Source organism: Littorina saxatilis, unplaced genomic scaffold (assembly GCF_037325665.1).
Source record: "Littorina saxatilis isolate snail1 unplaced genomic scaffold, US_GU_Lsax_2.0 scaffold_2041, whole genome shotgun sequence".
Classification (NCBI taxonomy): domain Eukaryota; kingdom Metazoa; phylum Mollusca; class Gastropoda; order Littorinimorpha; family Littorinidae; genus Littorina; species Littorina saxatilis.
The window spans coordinates 1-6,193 of record NW_027126273.1 but is presented as its reverse complement, the minus strand read 5'-3'; the positions used below and the strand labels follow the sequence as shown (position 1 = coordinate 6,193).

Genomic DNA, 6,193 nt, shown 5'->3' with positions numbered 1-6,193 from the left:
ATAGCTCGCGCATTACGTATTTGTGGACACTGAACATGTCTGTCTGTCTGTCTTTCGGTCTGTATACCTGTGTCTGTATGTTTGTCAGTGTGTGTCTTTTTCTCTCTGTGTTTGAGAGAGAGAGAGAGAGAGAGAGAGAGAGAGAGAGAGACACACACACACACACACACACACACACACACACAGCGACAGACAGACAGACAGGCAGAAAGAAAGAAAGAGAGAGAGAGAGACAGAGACAGAGAGGGACAGAGACAGAGACAGAGAGGGAGTGTGAAAAGCAGAGATAAGCAGAGAGAAAAAGAGACAACACGAGAGACAGACGTCGACAGAGAGTCAACGTGAGAGTCCAAATCTCCAGACACAATAAGAGCACCCAAATCTATCACCTCATCCTCCTCGTATGTCTCTCCATCAGTGAAGACAATCAATTCGTGCGGAAAGCAAGCACTGCACAGTCTACAGTGCTGAACCATGACGAGAGAAGACATGATATTGTTGGTCTCACCAGGTCTAGCTGTTCAGTACTCTCTCTCTCTCTCTCTCTCTCTCTCTCTCTCTCTCTCTCTCTCTCTCTCTCTCTCTCTCTCTCTCTCTCTCTTGTTCTCTTGTTCTTTCTTTCTTTCTTTCTTTCTTCCTTCCTTCTCTCTCTCCCTCCGTCTGCGTCCCACCCCCCTCTTTCTCTCATTCTCTCTCTCTCTCTCTCTCTCTCTCTCTCTCTCTCTCTCTCTCTCTCTCTCTCTCTCTCTCTCTCTCTCTCTCTCTCTCTCTCTCTCTCTCTCTCTCTCTCTCTCATTGCGTGCTGCGGTCTGGTGGCCACTCTGCCTTGAGGCCATACAGCAAAAAGGTCAGTATTGCCAGAATCAGCTAAGAAGTTGTGTGGGTAAAATGTCATCTGTTTCTATGCGGACTTCATTGTGTGTTATTCAATAATAAGCTCCGGCGACCGATGTTCATCTATCAATGGTGTTGCATTATTCATTTGACCCTGTCAGCGACGGTCAGGTTACGTGATGTACGTGTAGGAAATTTCTCTCTCTTTCCCTCTCTCTCTCCGTCTAGTCTGTCCGTCTGTCTGTTTGTCTGTCCGCCTGTCAGTATGTGTCTCGCTCTGTGTCTGTCTGTCTGTCTGTCTGTCTGTCTGTCTGTCTGTCTGTCTGTCTGTCTGTCTGTCTGTCTGTCTGTCTGTCTGTCTGTCTGTCTCTCTCTCTCTCTCTCTCTCTCTCTCTCTCTCTCTCTCTCTCTCTCTCTCTCTCTCTCTCTCTCTCCACATTTACTGATGATTATTTGGAATTGTTTATTCTTTTGCTTGCTGATGATTTATTGTTGTTATCAGAGACGGTTGTGGGTCTACAGACTCAGTTAAATAATTTACGCAGGGCAGTGTCCTCTCTTCATTTAAAGGTAAACATGAGTAAAAGTAACATTATTGTGTTTAGGAAAGGTGGATATTTGAGTGCAAGGGAAAGATGGACATATGGGGTTGATATTTTACCTGTTGTAAACGTGTATAAGTATTTAGGAATATTGTTTTCAACTCGACTCAGTTTCACTGCTGCCTGTGGTGATCTCTTAAGGCCAGACAGGCTAGCAAATTTTAGATCAAAATCGTTATGAACTGTGTTGAATTACTTAAGGGGGTTTGAATGTGCCTGGGCTGAAATACAGAAAACATGTCTTGTTACACGTTTAACGGTCTTGGTAACCATGGAAACGATTCAAGATGGCCACAGAACAAAAAACAAAAAATCTTATAACTCAAAAACGGTTTCAGATAAATCAATTCTGTTTTTTGCATTTTGTTAGTAAACTATATATCTATATATTTACGTTTTGACTCGTTGTTATCTTGTACCAAAGTATTAAAAAAAAAAAAACTTTTTTTTTCATTGTTTTTTTTTTTAGATTGACAGAAAACAAAAAGTATTAGTCATAATTGCACATCCAAACGTAAATATGAGGGGAATTATGTTAAAAAACACACTGCAGACTTTCAAGGCTGTAGCTTTATTCCTTGCAAACCCTTAGGGTTTTGAGTGTGTCACAACAATACAAAACGCATAACAGAGAAAACAGGCAAAGAAGTAAAGAACAGTTTCTTATTTCAGATTTGTGTCTCCATTAGGCTAGATACTACTGGAGAGTGATTGGTATGGACCTAACAGTTCACCCACAGCACATCAGTAATCCCATCCTACTGTAACGTGTCCTGCTGCTTCAAATATGATGTATACCTGTGGGTCATTCCATAAAGCTGTGTACCAAAAGTGTGACATGCATCGTGAAAATTGAAAGTGTATGAATAGCTTGGTTTTATGGTTTATGTGACAGATATAGACATATGCCACGGTGCCATGCTAAACAAAAGATACGTTTATGCTTTTTTTGGGTACGAGGGGTGGTCGGAAAAGTGTGTAACATCACACATGTTTTACCTTACATGTTGTCCAAACACACGAGACAGATAACAAAAAGCCATAGTATAATAGTAACAAGCTTTATTTGCTTCCCATTCTGATTTTCTTCGATTAATCGTTTTCCGAAAGAAAAAAACTAGTCGATCGAGTGTGTTCAAATCTTGATGAAAACTCAACTGGTTTTTTTTACCTCAACTCTTACAACTGGAACAGGACTAGGCTACAAAGAATAGCCTAAGACTTGAAAAAGAGACACTGAGCACGTATATCACAAAATAAAACAATAAAATCAATCAATCAATCAATCAATGAGGCTTATATCGCGCATATTCCGTGGGTACAGTTCTAGGCGCTCTGCAGTGATGCCGTGTGAGATGAAAATTTATACGGCCAGTAATTGCAGCCATTTCGGCGCATATTTACCTTTCACGGCCTATTATTCCAAGTCACACGGGTATAGGTAGACAATTATTAACTGTGCCAAAGCAATTTTGCCAGGAAAGACCCTTTTGTCAATCGTGGGATCTTTAACGTGCACACCCAATGTAGTGTACACGGGGAGGGGGGGGGAGTTCGGACACCGAAGAGAGTCTGCACACAAAGTTGACTCTGAAATAAATTTCCGCCGAACCTGGGATCGAACTCACGCTGACAGCGGCCAACTGAATACAAATCCAGCGCGCTACCAACTGAGCTATATCCCCGCCCCGTCGAACGTTTGGAAAAATATTCACTTTTAGAGCGAAGAGTCGCGAAAGGTTGCCTACGTAACATTCGTCCCTCATTGGTATCGAACTCACGCTGACAGCGGCCAACTGAATACAAATCCAGCGCGCTACCAACTGAGCTATATCCCCGCCCCGTCGAACGTTTGGAAAAATATTCACTTTTAGAGCGAAGAGTCGCGAAAGGTTGCCTACGTAACATTCGTCCCTCATTGGTAACGACTCATAAAACGCTCCACGCCTGCTGAGTTCAAAAAGTTGACAGAATTTTTTTCATGGAAAAACCTTTCAGCGATGTTGAAGAACATTACATGCAAAAGAAACACCAAGTTTCATGCGCTGCTAAGTGACAAATGTAATTTTTAACAATCCAGCATAACAAGAAAAAATATAAACGAAGCTTAGTGGCGACCCGCGAAAGGCAAAATCACATTCAAATCGAATCGAATTGACAAGGCGCACATTCTTACGCATTCACTACACATCAGTAGTGCCTGATAAAATACCGAGTCGCATATATTCGTGTTCACGTAGTTCACGGTTGGTTTTATAAACCAAATGTTACGTAGAAATTATTAAACAACCCAAATTTTAAACCAAATGTTATGTAGGAAATCGTTATTTAACATTCCAAATGCACACTGTAAACATGAGTAGGGGAAAACAGCTAAGTGCATATATGTAACATTAGCACAAAACACAACGAAGATGTATATCGGGGGGGGGGAGGGTCTCATGGTAGCATTTCATTAGCAGCCACACGGATACTTAAAAACAAGATGTAGGCTAAGCATGTCACAAAAAAACGCAATTTTTGACGTCATTTTCTGTGTTTGCTTTTATACAAAACACTAACCAACCTAACAATCTTCTTGATTTTATTATCATTATCTCTTTGGTCAATTTGCAGTGTGTTGATATCCTTATAATTATATCATTCGAGAAGCAAGAGAAACATTCCTAAATCTAACTCTAAAGTCATGACCCTCTCCTGGTACACAGCTTTGTAGAACAACTCCTGTACGAAATACAGTCACCAAAAGACACTGATGTGATTTATGAAGAAAAAAATTTCCTTTCTTCCAGTCACTGAACACACACAACATCCTGATCACTGTTGTCCCTGGTCATCCTGATGTAGTGTAATGTTCAATGTTCTCCCCCTCCATACACATTGCCATCTCGTGCTTCCTCAGCCCGAACATTCAGACGACGCTGTCCCGCATACTCCTTTTCGGCGCCGACGGGCATTGACAGCAGCAGCAGCGTCAGCATGGCGGACCCAGCTTCCACTTCAGCAGCTAGAAACACATAAATACATCCCATAAATACATGTACATATATCGACAGGTTCAAACTAAAAGCGGGGGCACAACAATTACTCTTCATTTCAAACCTAAGTAGGGTTTACACACTTTTATAACTTAGAGAGAAATTCTACTACTACTACAAGTATTAATACCAATACTGGTTACATAACAAAGATAGCAGAACAATGGTGACTGCGCGTGAGAGAGCGAAAAATAAAAATACCCCAAAATACTTTACTCACATGTTTGACAAATGTAACAAACTTTCGACCATTCTAGAGTTTTCCTCAGGCACAAAACACAGAACAAAGAAGAAGACAGACGACAGAACAGAAAGATCTTTACATTACAGTATTGTTTGGTCTTTTTATTATAAAGATACTTCTACTTTTCTCTGAAAAAGTTTGTTTACATAGCTTAGTTCTTACATGAAATAAACTCTAGTGAACGACGAAGAAGAAGAAGAACATGAAATAAACAATGAAGTAAATAAACTCTCAACCAGTGGATATTTTTTCATCTTATACAAAAAATTATTTTCCACAGTGAGCAAGTAAGTTGAATAAAGAGAGTACAGCAAGGCACCAACCTGTCACTTTCTTGTCATGTCGCTGGTAGGTTTTCAGATGCATGGCTGGTATTCCCACCACTGCACTGAAAGTCTCTAGAACAGCGTAGCTCCCTCCCACCTCGTGACTGAACAGTACCATCATTGGATTTACTTCAAAAGCAATGTTTTTGCTATCACTGTCCTGCATTCGAGGTGACCGTGATGACAACTCCTTTTTCTCATAATCGCCACAACCATCGCACGTCAGTAGCAGCTGAGAGGCGAAGCCAGCGTTTTCTCCTTCACTCACAGTTATCGAGAGACCAGTCTCCTTGCATACGGGACATGTAAGATCAGTCGGTAGTCGAGTAAGCTGTAACACATGCGTTCGTCGGCAAGATCTTCGTCAGCATTCATAGCCTCATGTTTTCTTCGAAACGCACACTTCGACTGCGGGTCGCTGCATTTCGACAGTCCCCTATCGCTCGACTTGCTTCGTCTTTTTGACCGCTGCTGCTTTTACCGCTTGCAGTCTCCTCTTCCCTCCCTTTGCTCTTGGCATTTTACAGTCAGTCTGATACAAAATTCACTATCAGAACACAAAAATAGCGATGGCAAACAACTTTTTCTACGCTCACTCGATGTTCAACTTTTGCTTTTTTGTGTTTGTTGACATCATCGACAAGAGGAAACCGCATTGCATTGTGGGAACGAAACTGTTGCATTGTGGGTAGGAATGCCATTCATACAAAAGCATGCCGGTTTTCTGATTGGTTAATCTTCAAGTCGTAGTAGGCTTCTCCCTTATTTGGAATATTTCGTATCGTCGTCTGCGTTGGAAAAACCGCGCGAAGCCGTTTATGGCAGTTTCCGGCAGTGACGTCAGTTCGTTGAAACGGTTCGGGAAACTTCGGGCTTTTCTTTCGTCTGCTACGCGAGGCGATTCCTCGAGCGAATTGTGGTGTTGTAAAGTGTCAAAAAAAGGTTATTTTAGCAAATATTGCACAAAATAAACGCCAACAAGCTTCGGTACACATTTGTATTGGCTAAATTCATACATTTGGCACCAGTTTTAGAGCAAAATAGTGTTTGGAGCTGTTAGAAGGGGTGTTCATGAGTCAAAATCAGGCATAATCACAACATCACAAAAATCATGATTTTAGTGAAAATTGAGGTGCCGTGTCTTCCCTT

The 6,193-nt window shown here is 41.5% G+C and overlaps 1 long non-coding RNA gene across 1 annotated transcript; it reads right to left on the bottom strand.

Annotated features, from left to right (window-relative positions):
* Nucleotides 1–1,988: 1,988 nt before the first annotated feature.
* On the bottom strand, nucleotides 1,989–6,186 carry LOC138954725 (uncharacterized). Its single transcript, XR_011451950.1, has 2 exons — nucleotides 5,042–6,186; nucleotides 1,989–4,443 (listed from the first exon to the last, which is right to left on the bottom strand). It is a non-coding gene; the product is annotated as an uncharacterized lncRNA (long non-coding RNA).
* Nucleotides 6,187–6,193: the final 7 nt, after the last annotated feature.